Source organism: Eulemur rufifrons, chromosome 10, assembly GCF_041146395.1.
Source record: "Eulemur rufifrons isolate Redbay chromosome 10, OSU_ERuf_1, whole genome shotgun sequence".
NCBI classification, from domain to species: domain Eukaryota; kingdom Metazoa; phylum Chordata; class Mammalia; order Primates; family Lemuridae; genus Eulemur; species Eulemur rufifrons.
The window spans coordinates 5,584,673-5,606,342 of NC_090992.1; the positions used below are offsets into that span (position 1 = coordinate 5,584,673).

General features: G+C 48.0%; 1 pseudogene; it reads left to right on the forward strand.

The window, feature by feature from the left end:
• The window catches only part of LOC138393278 (large ribosomal subunit protein uL1-like), a 37,010-nt pseudogene extending 16,482 nt beyond the window's left edge, over positions 1 to 20,528 (forward strand).
• Positions 20,529 to 21,670: the final 1,142 nt, after the last annotated feature.

A 21,670-nucleotide genomic window follows, 5' to 3' on the forward strand; every position in this document is an offset into this window, starting at 1 on the left:
GCCGCTCAGACCCAGCCCATCCCTCTGAGCCCAGCAGGCGAGAGCTGTTTCTTCCTATTTTCTAAGTACCCACCACACGGCTGATTAGATGGCAGCTCTTAATAAATAATAGAGATGTGAATGGCACTGAGAACGTTCCTCTGCCCCTCTCCACCCTACAGGAGGCCTTCTGTGAAATGGAGAGTCCTGCTCCCCTCTTTTCATGGCTTCAGAATGGAGATGGGGCAGTAGATGGATTCCTACTCTGCGAAGGCAGGGCCTGTGACTCTCCTCTCTGACCTCCTCTAGCTGTGTAGCCCGAAGTCAGAAGCAGGGTAAACTAGGGGACTCGGCAGGATAGTCTCCATAACCCAAGGCCTAACCACTGCAGAATGCCCAGGAAGCCAGAGGGAAGGTGGGCCTCTTGGCTGGTCCTTTGCTAAGTCCTGAAGTCATCTGTGAAGGGAGTGGGGGTGCTTGGGTTCTTAGCTGCATGGCAGGTGGCAAAGTCTCTTCATTGCTCTTGGCCACAGGCCTCCCTGGGGACCAGAGCTCTTTGAAGAGAAGAAAAGGTTCTAGGAATAAGCAAGCTACTGCTCTTGATGAAAAAGTCAGGAGGGAAGAAAATGAGACTAATAGGAGCTGAAGAGAACTGTCTGTGGGCTGAAGAGAATGTTAATGGCTTTGCTTTCAAGCTTCAAAGCTGGAGCTGGGTAGGAGTGCACACAGACACCTACAGCTGTCACCTACAGAATACTTACCAAGTACGAGGCTTGCAAATAATCACAGCCTGATTCTCCCGGATCAAGACGCAACACTTGCTGAGACAGAGAAAAGAAGAACTGTTGGAAGACCCTAGGCCTGGTTCAGCCAGTTGGGGTTTAACTTATCTATTCTGCATCAGTCAACAAATGGGATTCTCAGAAGAACTTGGGTGCTAGGCAAATGACTGGTGGGGTAAGAGCTCTCATGGCACAAATCTGGCGAACACTTGTCTATTTTCCCTGTTTACAAAATGGTAGCTGCTGTGGACTGAATTGTGTAGGCTAAACATTTGTATGTTGAAGCCTTAACCCCCAATGTGATGGTGTTTGGAGATGAGGCTTTTGGGAGGTGAGGTCATGAGGGTGGGGCCCTCATGATGGGATTAGTGCCCTAACAGGAAGAGACACCACTTCACTCTCTCTCTCTCACTCTCCTTCCCCCTCCCTCTCCCCCTCTCACCCCGGCCTTATCTTGGACTTCTAGCCTCCAGAACTGTGAGAAAATCAATTTTTGTTGTTTAAGCTGCCCAGCCTATAGTATTGTGTTGTATCAGCCCAAGTGTACTAAAGCATCACTGAAGGGATGCTGTTGGTACCCTGCCCTTTTACCGTGGCAGTGTATCCATCCCCCAGCTGCTGTATGGGGTTCCAGGGGCTCACAGATGCCCCCTTCTCCAGAAAATTGCTCCCAGTGGATGGGAGGCCCGTTCTGTACCCGCCTGCAGCTTTCAGCCAAGAGGGTACAATGGCCAGGCCAGCCCCTTTACCTCAAGGAAGGATCAATTCTTTGGTGCTATTCATGCTCCTGAGTTCCCCCATGGGATCTGGCTGGGGCCAAACACAAAGATGCAGCCACATCCTTCTGTCCTACCCTTTCCTGCTTCCTTCATTCTCTTTCTTCTGGAGGCATAAATCATGTGTGTAAATCATGTGACCCAAATCCTGTCTCAGGCTCTGCTTCCAGGGAACCTGACCTAAGACAGCCACTTTCCTAAGTGGCAAAGTGTTGAGCAACCCAGATGACTGTAGAGAACTTTGTGAGTATGGTGATGATGATCAACACCCAGTGACAATGAGCATTGGGAACAACGGCCCCTGTTCCTAAGTCCAAGAAGCATAGAGAAATAAAGGTCCACTGAGAAAGAAGATGAGGCGGGAATATGTTCTAGCAATAGATGGCTCCTTCAACAGGCATTTGGCAGACAGCTGTGCTAGCAAGGGTGTAAATAGCCTTGTTAGCATAGAGCCACAGGCTGAAGTTCCATGGGTTTAACCAGTAAAGGACGCATCTTGACTGCAAAAGTCCTTGAGCCAGGACTAAACAGCAGAGTCATTCAGGTAGGTCTGTGCTCCGACTGGGAGCCAGCTGCATTCCGAGCTCCACACTCCCCTGAGCAGGGTCCAGAGTTCTCTGAGAGGAGAAGCCCAGCACCTGCCCAGGGAACTGCCTGATCTATTGAAAGCCTTCAGGAACTCGGGTCTTGCCACCCTTCTGCTATGTTTAGCTCAGCCTGTTGGCTTCTTTATGACTCTGTTCTGTTCTTGGGGGTTTCTTTTTTACTCTTTTTGTAATAGTTCCCTTTGATCTCCCTACTTCCTTTCTATCCACTGCTTTCCTTTCCAACCTAGGCTTCGCTATTAGGGCCTGTAAGATAGGATCTGGCTCCATCTTGAGAGGATGAGGGTGGATTCTTACATTCTTCCAGGCCAGGAAAACCTCTTCAAGGCAATCCCTTGCTGTTTCTGGTCACCTCTTGGAGCTTAACTTAGTGCACTGTTATGCTGAAAGCCTCCCTTCCCACTAGCAGTGAGGATAGGGAGGAATGGAGTTGGTGGAGGGGCGGAGAACCCTCTCCTGCCATGCCCCTGGCTTACACCTTGGTCCATACATTTTGACAGTGGCCCCCAGGGAAAATGTATGATAGGGCACAGTATATGCTTATCAAGATGCTCCCAAAGATTTATGGACATACCTCAAGTATCCCTAACCTCTTTAGCAAGTATTTATTTGACTATTTCTAGAGTAAAAGTGCCTCCTGATTCTTGTTCTCAAGAGATCTGGAAACTTATGTTTAGATTTAGAGGTGAAAAAGAGAATTTTGGACAATTGCTACCCATTTCCACAACTTCTCTCCCAACGTATTTTGTGGGATGGAATAAGATAGTGGTAGAATAAGGACCTTATCCCGGAAAGAAAACTGAAGGGCAGCTATGTGTTTTCTTCTAGAACATCTCCAGCAAAGGGTAGACTGGCTTTGGGAAGACTAGATCCATGAGTTCAGATGATGCATCAGGGTATAGACTATCTCTGGTATTGATACTTGGCTTTGCTTGCTTCCGCTTTGTTTCATTCCTATACAGGCTCTCCACACGTGACAGCAAGATGGCTACCAGCAACCCTGACCCACTGCGGCCCTTAGAACTCACTCTCTCACAAAGAGAGAGAATATGCATTTTTCTCATAGCTCCTGCAAAACCCCGGAGAGGACTGTGATTGCTCTGGTCTGAGTTATGTGTCCTTTTCTGAACCGGTTGCTGTGCACAGAGGTGTTGAGTAATCTGACGGGCTAGGCCTGGGTCATGGCCTTACCGCTGACGTTAAAGGGAGAATCCTGCCACTCCAGAACCATGTGGTCTTAGAATAACTAGAGACTGATCCTCTAAGACAGCGACATTTGGGGACAAACACATGTCCATTACAGCAACAGTCCTCGACCTTTTAGGCACCAGGGACCGGTTTCACGGAAGACAATTTTTCCACGGACTGGCATTGCGGGGGTGGCGAGTGATGGGGAGCAGCTGTAAACACAGAGGAAGCTTCACTCTCACTGGCCACCGCTCACCTCCTGCTGTGCAGCCTGGTTCCTAACAGGCCACAGACCGGTACGGGTCCCTGGCCCAGGGGTTGGGGACGGCTGCATTACAGCATACATTGTCTATTCACCCTGTTGACTATAGAGTACATCTAGCTCATTCAAATGAAATTGCTTAAGAAACACAAACTATGGGCTCAGCAGTTGTGAATGGCACTTTCCAGTCTCAGGGGTGAAGAAATGTAAGCTCAGCATAAGAAAAAATCAAATCAGTCCAGCTAGTTTGAAGAGCCTCCTTGTCTTAGTGTCCAGGGAACCAGCTGGAGGTGTTGGAGAACCACAAGGAGGAGGCGATCTTGCCATGAACCCAGGGATTGTGCCAGGAAGAGCAGCCTGGTACACAGTGGCACTCACTTAATGTTTGTGGAATGACTTCTCTGAGAATGACAGGCCAAAGAGGAGGTTAGGAGAAGCAGGAAGAACCAAGAACTGAAGGCAGACTCCTATGCTGGTCCAGAGTTCCACTCTTTGACCACGCCCTGCTCCCACAGTTTGCCAGCTGGCACGTGCCTGCTACTCTAGGATTTTCCCATACTGTAACTGAAGTTGTTGTTTGTTTTCATTCTAAACAGCTGGTAAAGTATGAGACTTTCTAATAATTCACGATGGAGAACAGGACAGGTACCACGTAGGAATGACTGGTGATGCTGGTTTCAGGATCAGAGTCTTCAGAAATAGGCAGTCTTTTTCTTAAGGGTGGCTTTTAGACTTTGTGACATTGTCATAAATTGTCAAAATTGTAGACAATTGTCATAGAGAAAGACTCCAAATTGGGGCTCCTTAAGTAACATTTTCTTGGGCATGAGTGGGCTTTGGGAGATGTGTGCTGATTTACCCACTGTCCTCCCTCCCATCTCTCCTTTGTGGCTGGTGACAGGCAGGGATCAGTGTGTACTCCAGAGAAGCATGTGGGTTTTCAGACAGGGAGCTGGCATTCAGCAACCTGGCCGAAACACAATGCTACTATGCGGAAATGAAAAGATAAAAACCTGAGATATATGATGGGGGCTGCAGTTTGGAATAAATGGGTTCAGGACCTCTGCCCAGTCAGCCGAATGTTCTGGCAGCTGCTGCATTTAATAGACAACTCCATTAACATCTCCCCTTAGGGGGACTAGGGAAGAAGTAAGTGTGTGTGCGTGTGTGTGTGTGTGTGTGCGTGTTGAGAGAAACTAAAAAGGCCTGGAGCTTTCCTCCATGACCTGTTGGAGTGTATTTACAGCTATAAATATGTTCCGTTGGCTTTTTTGGCTGCCCTAGTCTGGGTGCCCCAGCAGGCTGTGGCCGCTGAGGTGGGGCTGGGAAAGGCAGCAATTTGGATGGGGTCGCAGGGGGGCTCAGATCACCTGTTTTCTCAGCCTCATAGGCTAGCAAGGATGAGAAGGAATATACCCTTTCCCTGTTGTAATGAAGAAATCGTCAGTCCTGGAATTCTGAAGAAAAAATGAGGGATTTGGGGGCGTCCTCAGAGAGATTCTGTGATGATGCTGGTAGATAAGCAGAGGGGAAGGAAGAGGACAGGTGAGTCCCAGACTTAGAGGCTGGGTCATGAGTGAGAAGACACTGGTTGCTATTGCGGGAGGAGAAGAGGCACAGGTCTAAAGAGGGAAACAAAGGAAGCAGACAGACTCCTCACCTGCCCGAGGGTTCGGCCCCTCTCTGGAGACGAGAGAAGGGTGAGATGCCCCTTACCATGGCTAATGAGTGAGACTCAAAGTCTATCAGATAATTGTGTGCCTGAGATTTCTGAGTCCCTGGTACCTAGAGAACACAAAGGTTAATAACAAGAAACCATGTTTTCACTGAGGGATTTTCAGTCCTTGTATCTTCCCACTCCACCTTTTAGCTGCTGTCAGACCACATTAGGGAGGAATATTGAGCCCAGCCATGTCCCAGCTGTGGGGCATTTCCCCAGAGGAAAGCGTGGCAAGAGAGGGCGGTGCAGGTCTGATCCCAGACTCCGCTCCTGGCATATACCTGAATACTCTCACCTGCTCGCCTCCTCTCAAAAGTCACTTACAGAGGCAAAGCTGGGTATTTGGCATGGTGCCTACCCACAGATCCACAGAACAGAGTATGGCCAGCCCAGAGACAAGCTCTTGGTCAGATGAAGGCTGTGATTTTCGGGTATACTGGCCTGATCCTGCGTCCTGGGTTGGCAGGGAGGCCAGGGTCGAGGGTACGATGGACAGGCCCCTGGCTGAGAGGTGAAAAGTGATGGGTTCAGGTCTTGATTCTACCCTGTGTAGCTATGTGGCCTTGAGATATTGATAAGTTATGTAAGCTTTAGTTTTTATCTCTAAAATGGGAATAATACTTTCCTCAGAGTGCTGTTATCAAAATCATATAAAATCACTTTGTAAAATACTATATTGGTGGAAGGAATTATTTCCTTCATTTTGTCTCCCAAATCCAAAGGCCTCAGGCTGGGCATGGTGGCTCACACCTATAATCCTAGCACTCTGGGAGGCCAAGGCTGGAGGATCGCTTGAGCCCAGGAGTTTGAGACCAGCTTGAGCTAGAGTGAGACTCTGTCTGTACAAAAAATAGAAAAATTAGCCAGGCATGGTGGCACATGCCTGTAGTCCCAGCTACTTAAGAGGCTGAGGCAGAAGGATCGCTTGAGCCCAGGAGTTTGAGGTTGCTGTGAGCTACAATGATGCCACTGCACTCTACCAGGAGCAACAGAGCAAGATTCTGTCTCAAAAAAAAAAAAAAAAAAAAATCCAAGACCTCTCTTTGAAATGTGTGAAAGTGGGCCAGGCGTGGTGGCTCATGCCTGTAATCTTAGCACTCTGGGAGGCCGAGGTGGGCAGATCATTTGAGCTCAGGAGTTCAAGACCAGCCTGAGCAAGAGTGAGACCCCGTCTCAATTAAAAATAGAAAGAAATTAGCTAGACAACTAAAAATATATAGAAAAAATTAGCTGGGTATGGTGGCCCATGTCTGTAGTCCCAGCTACTTGGGTGGCTAAGACAGAAGGATCTCATGAGCCCAGGAGTTTGAGGTTGCTGTGAGCTAGACTGATGCCACGGCACTCTAGCCCAGGCAAGAGAGTGAGACTCTGTCTCAAAAAAAAAAAAAAAAAAAAAAAAAAAAAAAAACAAATGGGTGAAAGCTATTGGGTTCAAGGTAAACATCTGGAAGGGTATGTGTGTAGTGGGTGCAAAGAGAGAGGAAAGGAGAGGAAAAGATGAGGGGAAGGGTGTCCCCTATAGTCACAGAGAACATGACATGAGCCTCTTCAATAAACACCTGTTGAAGCCATTGGCTTGAAATACCTGAGGGCCTGATGCTGCTCTGATAAAGGGAGGGCAAACAGGGACAGCCAGGGAATGGGACTCCACACATGGAGAGTGAGGGGCATATTCTGGACCAAGTTGCTTGCTATGACTCCTTAGGCCTCAACCACATGTTCTGCCTCCTCTTTCCACGCATCATTTCAGCTTTCATTCCCACCGCTGGCCATTTGGCCCCTGTGTTGCATTCTGAATTCTCCCAAGAGAGAACCTGACCCCCTCACCTCACCTGGTTACCCTGGTTCAGAGTTATGGTTGGAGGCCTCAGGCTCTCATCATAGAACACATGGTTACATAAGATAAAAATAGTAGCTCACAGGCAGGTATGGTGTCTTGGGCCCGTAATTCCAGCTCTCAGGAGGCTGAGGCAGGAGGATCCTTGAACCCAGGAGTTCAAGGTTACAGTGAGATATGATCACACCACTGTACTCTAGTCTGGGCAACAGAGTGAGAGCCTGTCTCTAAATATATATATATATATATATATATATATATATATATATATAGACACACACACAGATACACACACACTATATCACTATATATATATTTATAGTATCTCACATTTTTTGAGGGATTCCTATGTACCAGGGAGAGTGCTAAGTGCTCTGCATAGTTTATCTCAGTAATATAATCCTCCAAACAACCCTGCTAAAGTAGATGCTACTATTTTTCCACATTGTGTAGATAAGCAAACTGAAACACAGAGAAGCTAGATAACTACCAAGTGGTGCAGCTAGGATTTGAATCCAGGCAGAGTAGCTTCACGGCCAGAGCTTGAAGGCAGCATCTAGACTGCTTCTGAGGTAGGACTGTGAGTGAAGCTGTATGTCTAAGCAAGGTGGTGGGTGTGTAGGCAGTGTCCTTGCTGTATGTAGTCCAGATATGTCTAGCATCAACAAACTTGATTCTAGAATCTTCTAGCTGTTTTGTGACTGCTCTTTTAGGATCTGTGAATGGGTGTGGCATGAAAAAGGCTTCATTGTCATTTAAGGTGGATAAACACTGAGGGGAGGGGTACATGGCCCCCATGACACATTCTAGTAAAGAAACTACTTTTCCATTTGTTGAATCTGGAGTTTTCTCAAAATTATCTAAGCAGAGATCTCTCTTTTTTTTTTTTTTTTTGCAATAAGCCTAATCTACAATGAACCCCACCCAACCCTACCCTCCACTCCACACCACCCAGCCCTCAGGAGTCATAGCAGCACCTTGGGTGGCAGCTAGGATTTCTGCAGAGCACAAAGTGTTTGGTGGCCAGTCGACTCAGATGGCAGCCACAGGATGTTGATTAACCAAGGTCAGGCAGCCGCTGAGGTTCCCAGGCTGCACGAAGAAGCCATCCAGCAAAATTGGGTTGGGTGGTTTATTTCTTGCTTTCATTGCCCCGTCACTGCTCTCGTCTAGACCCTTTACGTGTCAAGTCCGGACTGTCCAAACAGCCTCCTGACCAGTCTCCCTGCCAGCTGGTTCTCCCCTGCAGTCCATCCTGCCTGGCTGGCCAGATAGATCTGTCTTCCTAAAACACTGCTTTGAGCTTGCCACTCTCCGGTCCCAAATGTATTAATGCAGATTTCAAGACTGTCCTGTTGGCCCTGGCCTACCTTACCTGCGCCCCCCCAACACACCCTACATTGTAGATGAAACTGAATCATTCCAAAGCCCCTGCGTGCTCTGCACACGCTGCTTCCTCCAGCTAGTGCTTGAGAAGCTCCTTTCTCCCTCCCGTTTCCTCCTGTCAGAATCTTGTGTCTCACTCGTTCACTTATCCATTCACTTATTTTGTGCCCATGTGCCAGGTCCTGTGCCAGGACAACACACACTCCTCAAGGAGTTAATAAAAGCAGATATGCAGTGGAGTGTCTTATGACAGAGGGTTTCATGAGCAGGGACACTATCCCTGCCCGGGACACAAAAGGCAAGTTGGGGTCGTTTTCCTGGAGAAAGGGCTGTTGACGCTCAAAGGATGACGTGGTGCTGATCACTTGACGGCATGCGGCGTGCGAGGAGCTGGCCAAGGCTGTGCTGGGTGTCTGGGTCCTTACAGATTCTCCCCAACCTCTCTGTCCTCAGGGAGACTCTCAGGCTGATTCTGTTGCCCTGCGGAAGACTCATGAGGGGACAACACTTGTACTCATCAGGGGAGTAGGGTCTGGGGCCGAAAGGAGGACAATGACTGATGAGCTCCTTGCACCCTGTGGTTCAGGGGCCATCCCCCTGCCCGTCCCCAGCTCCCACATCTCCTCGGTGAGATACAGACATTCAAGCAGCTCGGTTGCCAGGGGCAACCCCAGAAGGCAATTTCATTCCAAAGGCAGACACCGAAGCCCCCTACCCTGGGGCCTCATAGCCTGGCTCTGATAGACAGTGGATAGGTGGCTCAACTCAGCCAGTCCCCTCTGGGAAGTGACAGAACAGGGTCTGAGTGGAAGGTGTGGAAGACAGCCCTTCTAACCACTCAGCAGGGCCCTAAGAAAGGTGACCCACAAAATAGTAGATGGCATTTTAATCCATACGAATACTTAATATGAGTAACATAACCTTGTTTTTCTGAGACACGGCCTAATTTATTTCAGGCCTCAGGCTCAGTAGCTTAGCCCTGACAAGCTGCAGGCCCGGCGCATGTGTGTGGGGCTGCAGCGCTAATGAGACTGTAGAAACAGCCTCTTCCTCACAGTTTTCCTGCTCGGTTGAAGCGTCCGCCTGTAAGTTCCTCCTTTTCCTGAGCTAGGACTTGTGATCTGGGAACGTGGGTCCTACCCAGGGAAGAAGGCAGAGCTCGAAGGCCGCCTGCAAGAGAGGGCACTCCTGCTGCAAATGACATGCGACCAGCTGGCTTAGCGCGGCTCCCTACTTCTTCCTCTTGTTCCTGCTGTTCTGACTGCTTAAATTGCCTGCTGTTCTCCCCACAATGAGGGAAGCCCGTGCTATGTAGAGTCAGAACACCTGGGTTTCAGTGTCTGCTCTGTGACTTGGGCGATGTATTTAGTCACCCTGAGCCTCGGTTGCTTCGCCTGTGAAATGGAAACACCTGCCCTACCAAATCACAGGGTTACTGTAAATATCGGATGAGATAATTGATGAAAAAGTGTTTTGGAAACTGTAAGCAGCAATAAGAAGAAGAGGGAGAAGCAGCGGCAGCTATCAGGTGTTGAGGGGTTACTCTGCCAATTGCTATCCCTTTATTTACATTGTCTTTTTAATCAAGATATCATTATTTTTATTCAGATCCTCCCAGTCCTTTAAGATTCAGCTCAAAATTCGCCTTCTTGTGAAAGCTTCTTTGACAGCTCTTGCTCTCTTGCTCTCTGAGCTAGTTTGCACCATCTAGGTTAACTTGCCAGTATTTCACAAGTTCAAGTTCTCTCTCCCCAGCTGGATTATAAACTTCCTCAGGATAAGGACTAGGTGCTCTATTTCACTTGCCTTCCCCAAGATACTGAACACATAGTAGCTTTTTTTTTTTTTTTTTTTTGAGACAGAGTCTCGCTCTGTTGCCTGGGCTAGAGTGCCGTGACGTCAGCCTAGCTCACAGCAACCTCAAACTCCTGGGCTCAAGCAATCCTACTGCCTCAGCCTCCCAAGTAGCTGGGACTACAGGCGCCCACCACCATGCCCAGCTATTTCCTAATTTTAGTAGAGATGGGGTCTCACTCTTGCTCAGGCTGGTCTCAAACTCCTGAGCTCAAGCGATCCTCCCACCTTGGCCTCCCAGAGTGCTAGGATTACAGGCGTGAGCCACCACGCCTGTCCTAGTTGACTCACTTCTTAGCTGTCTCCCCCACTAGAATGCTCCATGAGAGTACGGTGCCTTTCTGTCTTGTTACCACCATATCCCTGCACCTGGAACAGTTTCTCATAAAGACTCTAAATATTTACCGAATGAATGAGTGTTTGAATGAATTATGTTTGTCTGGACTGACAAGAAGAGCAGCCCTATTTGGAGGGAGATAAAATGAGATAAACTTTTGGTGGCAGACCCCCCCAGGAAGAATAATCTCTATTTTGGTCACCCTCAAGAAAGTCCAACCATAGTTCTTGCCTTAAGGAGGAGTTGCTCTTGCCTGCTTCCTAAATGCAGATAAGAAACTGAGTTCCTGTCCTCCTAGGACATGTTCCAGAAAGTAGAGAAACTAATGGGTTCACCACTTTTCAGGTGAAGAAGAAAGAAAAACCTTACACACACATGCCTAAGAGAGGCCTCAGAGCCTGGGGAAGCTGTTCAGTTGGCAAGTTGGGCTTTGCAGACTGACGGTTGCCCACCTGAGGGTATGAGGGAACAGGACTCTCCCTGCCAGAATGACATGGGTAACAGGCAGGACCCAGGAGGGGGAGGAGCTGGGGAAGACAGAGGCGGAAGTTCGGCACATTCCAATTTAGGCAGCACATCACCCTGAACAGTGTGCATCACCGTGTGCTTATTAATTTAAAAAATGTTTCTGAATCAACATATTCCTTGCCTGTCCGGGCCTGGGCTTTTTGCAGCCATGCAGCACGCTGGCCAAGAAAGTGTGGGGTCTTCAAAGAGAAAGTGCTCTAGAGGAATCACCTATGCCACCCGGCCCTGCTTTCCAATGCTTGGAAGACAAGCGGAGGGTCCTGAAACCCAGGCTGCCCTACTTTTGTTCGCTTGGAAGAAAGTCAATAGGCAGATGCCTCCTCTTCTGCCTCCCCCAACACTATCTTCCCCACCAGACACACTCTCCGGCTCACACAGAGGAAGCTGGGAGGGTTCCCAGTGGCACGCTCCCGAGAAGCAGTGGAAAGGACAAAGATTCCCAGTTACGCAGGCACGGGGGTGAATCTTGGCTCCTTCACTTGCTAGTTGTGTAATCTTTTTCTTTTTAGAGATGGGGTCTCGCTATGTTGCCCAGACTGGAGTGTGGTGGCTAGTCGCAGGCACGATCCTAGTGCACTACAGCCTTGAACTCCTGGGCTCAAGCGATCCTCCCTCAGCCTTCTAAGTAGCTGGGACCACAGGCATGCCACCATGTCCGGCTGTAATCTTGACCAAGTCACGTAAAATTCCTGAACTGCAAGCTTTCTCAGCTTTTTCTGCAACACCTTGTGGAGTTATTTAAATTAAAATAAGATTATATGCACAAAATACAAGGATTATAGTAGATGCCCAATACAGAGGACCGGGGGCGGGAGGAAGGCAGCGCACTCGCTCACCAGTGGCTGGCCGGGGGACTGAGTCAGTCTTAGACTAGAGGCTGGCAGCTGAGCCCACACAGCAGGGAACGCCCTTTTGACTCTCTTGACCCAGGATCTAGCTTGGCAATGTTGGGTGCTCTGGTGCTCAGGCGTGTCACCTGGCTTTCACCAGCTGCTTCTCCGGAAGCTTTGAGAGAGCTCTGAGAGGTCACTGAATCCCTTCTGCTTCCTTTATGTAGCAGAACCTCTCAGTCAGACAAGCCTGAGACCTCTGCCATCAGCTGAGCCTGAGGGAGCAGGGCCACAGCCTGCGGGCTACAGCCCACTCTTCCCCTGCCCCCTGACCCGGACTTGTGTCTGGTTCCCAGGGTGTGCGGCTGGAGCCCGGGGTGGGGGCGTGGGGTGGAGCTGTGAGGAGGAAGTTGGCCAGTCTGCTGGTGCTGGTGCTGTCGCTGCCCCTGGTGTTCCCTGTGCTTGAAGTGCCAGGTGATACTGGAGTCTGTGCACCCAAGACTTACCATTCTCTTACGTCACAAGAATGCTCAGTGCCCAGGATGGGGACGAGAGACCAAAGGAGGGGGATCTGGGGCATCTGTTGCTTTGGGCAGATCCGTGCCAGTGTGACGCAGGCTTTCCTGCCTGAGTGTCGCTGACTGTATGACTGTGGCCGCCAAGCTCCCGTCTGTGTGACCCTGTGGGCGGGTGTGGGGGGAGGTGCATGATGCTCTGGCTACCTGAGAGGGTCAGCACTGGGGGCTTCTAGGACTTGTCCCTACCCAATCTCCGCCCTCGCTGCTCCCGGAGGGGGCTGTAACTCAGCCCGAGGCCACCCAACTGCATTCCCCTCCCCCAGCCCACCAGCCGCTCACTCTGTCACAACAAGGAGCTTTGGCAGAAAGGGAGAGGAGCGTGGGTGCTGCAGAGAGAAAAACACCCCAAAGTTTCAGTAAAATGGCAGGAGACATGCCAGCACCCAGGGAGCAGGAGCCTTCTGCTTCTCACAGCCTGCACTGCTGGGCTGGGGTAATGCCGAGATTTCCTTTCCTTCCTTTCTCCCTTCCTTCCCTTCCCTCCCTGCCCTGCGTGATAATCAGGGAGGGAGACCTGCAGTGAGGGAAGAAAGGGAACAGAGAGATGCTTTTCAGAGGGACCGCTGGATTTTTATGTAACCACCAGAATAGACAGTTCTGGGCTCTGCTTGCTCTGGGCAAAGCGGGGTGTGTGTGTGTGTGTGTGTGTGTGTGAGAGAGAGAGAGAGAGAGAGAGAGACAGAGTGTGAGTGCGTTGTCAGTATGTGAGCGCCTGTGAACGTGTGGGAATATGAGTTTCTCTATGCGAAGGTGCCTGTGAATCGGTGTGTGTGTGTGTGTTGGCGGCAGCAAAGATAAAGGCAGATAGAACAGAAAGAAGCAAACACAGTGGTGGTTAGATGTCTGCCTTGGATAATCCACATGTGAATAATTGAAAATCGACTAGTATTTGTGCAGTAGGCTGGCCACTAACCAATATTGTGCAGCATTAGAATAAAGATGTGTAAAAGGAAAAACCTCAAGATTGACATTTTTTCTTCATGCTTTTGAAATTAGGGCATTTCATTTGGGTAATGGCTCCTTATCTATAGGGTAAAAACCTCATTTACTCAAAGCTCAGAATACAGTTTTGTGATCATTTCACCTAAATAAGGGCTGGAGTTTATCTTTGTACTATTTGCTTATAAAACATTTGAGTTCGTAAACCAGATCCCAAAGGGAATGTTTATCCTACTCAAGAAAACAAGTTACTTTCACCTCTTTGACGTATCTATTTACATTCCAACAATGTTACTTATAAATCATTTCTTTCTAGCAATCCATTAAAGCAACTCCTAGAAGCAATGCTTAAAAAAAATAGCAGGGCTGTATTTTTTTATTTAAAAGCCTATAATAAATTTTAATAATTTATCTGATTTATTGATGTCTTTTCATATATGATCATAATAATTCTAATATTTATTGAATGCTCATCACACACCAGGCATTGCATTAAATGCTTTACATACATGCTCTCATTTGGTCCTGTTATTTTATAACTAAGGTGTAGAGAAATAACTTAACCAACGTCATGTAGGTAATCAGTGCCAGGGAATAACTTAAATTCAGGTTTTGACTCCAAACCCCATGCCTTACCCCATATGCTCCGTTGCACCCTCTATATTTACTGCCCAAGGATGTCAAAGCATGCAGCAAGAGGAATGACTATGCAGGTGCCTACAGAGGGCTGTCCCTGAAAAATCTTGGCTCCTGGTCCAGACCCAGTGCCAAGGCCAGTGTCTGGGCATTATGGGTCAGTCCAGCTCTGAGATTATAATTCCTGTTGTTGGGATGGAGGGGGTAAATGCAGCTGTGTCATGACCCCTGAATCTCCTTGGGATTTTTCCATTCTCTCTGGACAGCAGATTTCTGTAGATCACCTCTGATAGAAGTATACCTGGGACATTGGCATGGGGTAATCAGTAAATGCAAAGCACATCGTGAGGTCTGTATTCAGCACTGCGATGACCAGCCCAGTGGAGAATGAGCTCAGAAGGTTGTAGGAAGAGTGTAGGACTTTGAGAAAGAGCAATGACCCAGAGCTCCCTCTGGAAGGGGTGAGGAAGAGGAGGCAGGAAGAGAAAAGGAAGGTGATGGGAAGAGGTCAAGGAGGGGGAGGGGGAGGACGTGTGACTGGCTGGAAGCATGCAACCAGATGAATAATGGAGAACAGCTTTATTACTTTGACTTTTTGAAATAAGAACCAGTTTATGAAGGTGGAGAGGGAGCATCCTGGGAATAAATTAATTGAGAAAGGAAATTGAAGCCATCATTTCTGCCCTGCTGATGAGCAGATGTCAGCATGCCCCTAGCCTCTTGCTATATTCAGTGCTTTTCTAGAGATAAATGGTGGAGCTCAAAGAGGTTCCAACAGGGCCTGCACTGCAAACTCTGAGGATCCAGGATATTTAGGTCACAAGAAAAGAGAACTGGAAGTTAGGGACCAGGCTTCTAATCTCTGAGGATTTTTTTTTTAACATGAGCTATTTCCCTATTACCAGTGGATTTAACTGCAAAGCTGAAGGGAGATCAAATAAAAATTCATAAAACATGAAGTTATAAGATGTTGGGATCCCTACCAAGATGATCCTAGGAAATTTGTTGGGAGATCTAGAAGGGAAAGTGTTGGAAACACCTTCACCAAGCCATTGAGAAGCCTAGCAGGGCAGAGAGTGCTTGGAGCCATCCAGCCTAAGGCCTGCTCTTAGAAGCCAGGCCAGGCCAGAGAGCAGGGGGGACAGGCAATTGGGTCAACAGCTAGCTGAAGAGGATAGAGAAGGAGCCTGGCTCGGCGACCTAGCCTGGGAAAGCAGCCCTTGTGCTGAGAGAAGTTCTCTGTGAAGACTCACCCCCCACAAGGGGAGATAGGCAGAGTGTGCACCCAAAACCAGGCATCCTCAACACAAGTTTTTGGGATCTCCTCTGCATCCAGACGAAGGGGATTATTTACTAACATTTGGAAGAAATGGGCAAAAGTCATAACTTGATGGGCTGTCCAAGGTCTGCAGCCTCCTTTGGGGCATACAGACCTATTAGCACAGGGAGCAGTTTTGCCCCTGGGGTAGACTCTGCTGACTCAAAGTCTGTGCAACCCAAAATCTTGCCTCTAACAGACAAGACTGAGAGCCTAGGAAGGAGAGAGAATTTAGGAGGTGGCATGAATGCCAGAAACTTAGTCCCAGGATTCTAATCGACCAGAGACTTGGATTCTCCTCTTGAAAGTCTGGTCCATGAATAGCCTGGTCCTGGAATCAACTGAGTACTTATTGAGCACTTTTTGGAGTTATATGGGGGATGCAAAAAGAAAAAAAAAAAAAAAAAGAGGTTATGAGGCTGCTCCTACTCTTGAGAAAATTAATGTGTTTTTTAATGGGATTGGCCCCTTCCTCACGCCCCTTTCTCCCATCCTTGTTTTCACCTGTGTGATCATTCATCTCAATACGCTCCCTCCTCTTTTCTTGTCATCTTTCTCCCCTGCTCTTTCTTGCTCCCTTTGGTCATTTTTCTCTCGGAATATCTTTGTTCTCTCTCTCCCACTTGGTCTTCCCTAACCCCTGAGTATTTTGTCTCGGTTTTCCCAATACCTCTCCTGCTCTGGGGTGATGCACCGCGGGCTCCAGGCTGCTGTAGAGCTCCAGGGAAAGTTAAAGTTCTGTAATCCTGTGTGTGTGTCTGGACTTGGATGGGCACAAGTATTCCTGATTTTTTCAGAACTTAGAAACTGCTTAAATGAGTAAGTGATTTTGGGGAAGCGTGAGTGAGCCCTCAGAAGAGCAGGTGACAGGCTGAGACTGTCTGGGCGTGATGTCAACCTCCTGTCTCCTCTCCTGTGGTACAAATTAATCCTCCCTGGTTGGTGAGATTCCTGGGGAGGGGATTCATGACAATGGAGTTTCTCTTGGAGGATCTGTCTTTAAGCAGATAGGGGAAGTTCAGAGAAAGCCCCTCCTTGCATTTGCTCTTCCCTAAGTGCCCTTGTTTGAAGTCCACAGTGGCATATTTTTGGGTGGCATTTCCTGAACTCCTTTAGAGCTAATCTGTCAGAAGGCAGGTGGAGCCTGGGTCAGAGGAGTCTTAGCCATGGCCAAGTTATATTAAAGTTATGAGTCAATAAAGCACATCCTGGCCATTTTTTTCCAGTATAATGGCTAAAAGAAATTAATGTGGAATTGATAGAGTGTGACTCATTAAAATTATAATAATAATTAGGAACAAGCAGAGAAAGACCATAGGAAAGGATAGTTTCATGGGCGAGATCATATGTTTTCCCACATTTTATATTTGGCAAATGTGTAGGAGTGATGAACATACCCAGACTCTACTCACTTTTCAGCCACAACTTCAGTTTCAACAAAATCCTAAATTTGAAGCCCTCAACCCAGACTCCGTTTTCGCTTTTTGAGCTCTAAGGCTGCTGTTCATACTCTTGGCATTAGTGGCTTCAATATGGGGGTAAATGGGTTTGTGCAAGTGACTTTGTGGGTGAAATGAAACCTGAATTTTCCATGCCCAGCCTCAGCACTGCCTCAGGCATTGAAGGTAAGGAAGGCTGCACTGGTGTTTTGGTCAGGGAGTGGAGTTGTCTCAAACCACTTTGTATACCCTGTGGAGCAGGAACTGTCAACCTAAATAACAAACAGAGAGAGGCTCTCTAAAAGAAAAGATATTTATTTGGGCAGAGAGCATTGCAGTGGGAATGGGTGTGTCATAGCAAACTATGTACTTATTCAGGGAGGTAAAGGAAGACAAGGGGTTTTAGAGGAAAAGATGAGGAGGATTGTTTTGACACAACTATTCTTGGCTACAAAGATCAATAACAAGGGTGATGCCAACCTGAAGTTGGACAGGCAGTTGCTGGGCAGATGTCTTTGCAGAAGTATTTTTGTGTGTGAGGTTGTAATGGCCTTTATGCAAGGCTGTGGGTTTTGCAGGCTTTTGGGATTTTTGTTTGTTTGTTGTCAGGCATACAAGCATGAGAACCCTCTCTTCATGGTCTTTCCCACCTCTGTTTGTCAGGGTTTTCTTTAGTCACATTAGTGACTCCATTTTAATTCTTACAACTTTTACAGAACTTACTTTTATTTCCCTAATTCATAGTTGTCTCTAACTCTGGACTGCCAGAAAGAAAGGGGATTAGTTGGTTGATTCATTGTTTTTTTTTTTTTTTCTTTCAGTCATTTATTCACAAATAGTGCCAGACACTGGAGGTATGAGAATGACAAAAGTCATGGTACCTGCCCTTCAAGAGCCAAAGTCTTGGCCAGGCATGTTGGTTCACGCCTGTAATCCCAGCACTTTGGGAGGCAGAGATGGGAGGATCACTTAAGGCCAGGAGTTTGAGACCAGCCTGGGGAACACTGCAAGACCCTGTCTTTACAAAAAAATTTTAAAATTACCCACGTATGGTGGCATGTGCCTGTAGTCCCAGCTACTCAGGAGGCTGAGGTGGGAGGATCACTTGGGCCTAGGAGTTTGAGGCTGCAGTGAGCTATGATCAGGCCACTGCACTCCAGCCTGGGCAACAGAGTGAGACCCCGTCTCCAAAAAAAAAAGAGACACAGTCTTGTAGGGATGTCCTTGGGATAGGGATAGAAATCACAATGCAGATCCAGGTTGATAAAAGCTATTATACACGTACCACGTGACCTTAGAGAAGGAAATAGCCAACATTAAGGAGGGAGAGAAAGACACTTAAGCAGGATCTTCTTCTTTTAATCAGGGAAGTTGAGACAAATGGCTGGATCTTCTTAAAGGATGAGTTAGGAGTTGGCCAATCCAAAAGGAGGGGAAAAGCAAAGTCCAGGCAGAAGGAACACAAGATGCAACGGGTCCAGGTGCGGTGGCTCACGCCTGTAATCCTAGCACTCTGGGAGGCCGAGGCAGGCGGATCGCTCGAGGTCAGGAGTTCGAGACCAGCCTGAGCAAGAGCGAGACCCCATCTCTACTAAAAATAGAAAGAAATTATATGGACAGCTAAAAATATATATAGAAAAAATTAGCCAGGCATAGTGGCACATGCCTGTAGTCCCAGCTACTCGGGAGGCTGAGGCAGGAGGATTGCTTGAGCCCAGGAGTTTGAGGTTGCTGTGAGCTAGGCTGACGCTGCCGCACTCTAGCCCGGGCAACAGAGTGAGACTCTGTCAAAAAAAAAAAAAAAAAGAAGATGCAAAGGCACCAAGGCCCTGGGGGAATGGGAGAATAGGGCTTTTCCTATGAGTAGAGGGCAAGGGCATGGGGGGGGGGCGGGGGGCCGGGGGGGGGGGGGTTCTGAAAAGGGGAGTAGGAAGGGAGGTGGAGAACAGTGGTGAAAGGATTGGCTGTGTACACTGCTGAGTTTGGACTTTCTTGCATAGGCCGTGGGCAATTCTTGAAGACTGTTAAGGGGGTAAGATAATCAGATCTTTGCTTTACAAAGAGGTCACAGAGTAGAGTCCACTGGAGACAATTTGTTCTAGGTCCCAAGTACAACAGAGCTTAATATTTGTTTCCTATCCTGGTCCTCAAATGAGGAATTGCTTCCTTCCTCCCTTCTTCTTTCTTCCACAAACATGTAGTGAGCACTTGTCATAAGCCAGGCTTTGAGTTAGGTCCTGGGAATACACAGATGAATAAATGCCACTCCCTGCCTAGAGGAGCTCACAGCCTGGTTACGCTCTTCCCAAATTTCATGCGACAGTAATTCACGGCTCCATTTTACTATCACGAGAAAAAGCAAAGACAATATAGTGAGTCTTTAAATAAAGTTAAGTATATTCAATATAAAACCTTTTCTCTTTAGTTGAAGTTATATTCTTATGTACATTCTTTCCTCAAAAGATGTTGAGAACTGTCTCTACTTATCAGTTAAAAAGAAAAAAAACGATATTGATAGTAGATGGTAGTTGTCATTGATTTTGTTTGGCATGGACTTCCTTGCTTGGCAAAACGAAAATGAAGCAATCCTTTGTCATATCACAAAAAAGTATGTGTGTGTATGTACGCTGAGTGGTGTTACTGGTTAAAAATTCCTCTTTCCAAAGGTGGGACTAAGAGTGAGCCTTGCTCATTTAATGAAGAGGACTTTACTCAGGAAACATGGACTTACCAGACATGACAAATGCAGGCTCTCGTGCCATTCCTGCCCTCCCAACCTCAGAAGCAGGAAAAGAGGGGAGTTCCAGGCGTCAAGAGAGTTAGGATTCGCTCTTCTCTGGCTACTGGGGCTCAAGGTGCCAAGGTCAGCAAAGTGTCTGGACGCCCTGTGCAAGGCGGTGCGGGCAGGGGAAGTCCTGCACTGGGACCAGCACAGGTGCTGCAGGCGTTTGGAACCAGTGGAGCCGCAGATCAGCCTAAGAGCTATGACCCTCGAGAGGACAGATACTTCTTGGGCACCGGCAGGCTTAAGTCCTCTCCCCGCCCCAAGCTCTCTGCGCGTGTCCTGGGGGACCAGCAGCACTGTGATGAGGCCAGAGCTGCAGACATCCCCCACGTGCACATCCAGGTGCTGAAGACTCTTGGCAAGAATGTGAAGATGGCCAAAGAGCTGGCCAAGAAGTATGACACCTTTTTGGCCACGGAGTCTCTGCTAAAGCAGATCCCAGGAATCCTGGGCCCCCGGACTAAATAAAGCTGGAAAGTTCCCTTCCCCACTGACACACAACAAAAACATGGTGGCTAAAGCAGATAAGGTGAAGTCCACATCAAGCTCCAGGTAAAGAAGGTGCTATATCTGGCCATGGCTGTTGGCTGTGTGGAGATGACAGATGATGAACTTATGTACAACATCCAGCTGGCTGGCTGTCAGCTTCCTGGTGTGGCTGCTCAAGAAGAATTAGCAGAATGTCTGGGCTTTATACCTCTAGAGCACCACTGGGCAAGCCCTGGGGTCTGTATGAAGACACTTTCTAATAAATACTAGTGCTGCCAACTAAAATATATAGAAAAAATTAGCCGGGCATGGTGGCACATGCCTGTAGTCCCAGCTACTTGGGAGGCTGAGGCAGTAGGATCACTTAAGCCCAGGAGTTTGAGGTTGCTGTGAGCTAGGCTAATGCCACGGCACTCACTCTAGCCAGGGCAACAAGGCGACACTCTGTCTCAAAAAAAAAATAAAAAAAAATAAAATAAATAAAATAAATACTAGTGCTATTAAAAAAAGAAGAAGAAAAAGAGAGAGAAAGAGAGAGTCAGGGGCGGGCAACAGTCCTTTCTAGACGAGGGCTGCTCCTCCTAACAACGTGGAGATGGCTGATGTTCCAGGAGTCCACAGGCCCCGGAGACCTGGGCCTCATCTGGTTGGGGAAGGGCAGCAATTCCAGAGAGATCCAGCAGGCTTAACAGGAAAATCTGGTGAAACCAGAACAGGCTGCCCCAGGCTGCCTGTGGCTCTGTCTTTGATAGGTAATTGAATGTAGTCATCAACTTTTATCAAAATTAGCCAGGCATTCAGCGTTTTCATGGCCCAGGCATAAATAACCCACCCACCAATCCCTTCAAATTATGTCCTTTAACCAGTCACACGCCTGCTCTCAACATAGTATTAGCACCTAAACTCAAACTACGACACACTCACCAGACTGCATCTTCCTGCTTATAACTTAAAGCTTGTGGGTTTAAACTAATTTAGGAGTCTGTCTGGGGACTAAAGGCAGAAAGTCGTATTATGAAGTAGCAATTTGCTTAGGAAGTAGGATGCAATGCATGGATGAAAACCAGAGGTTGGGGAACCAATGGTCTCATGGGAGAGTTAAACATGTAAGCAATCATTTCAATACAGTATAATTAAATGCAGGTACAAAGGCACAAAGAACCATAGCGTAGGGGCAGAATGGTGAGTTTAGTATGAGTAGAGGTAAGGAGCCTCTGGCGGAAGTGTGTGAAAAGGAGACCAGAAAGGGAGGTGGGAGCCTGATTGTGAAGGGCCAGACCAGGAGTGGGTTCGCAGGAGGCAGGGCTGGGGAAGAGCTCTGACCAACGGACCAGGGAAGTTGGGAAAGTCTTTCCCAGGGAGCTAACCCTTGCCTCACCCTCTACGTTAAGGCTCTTTCTGT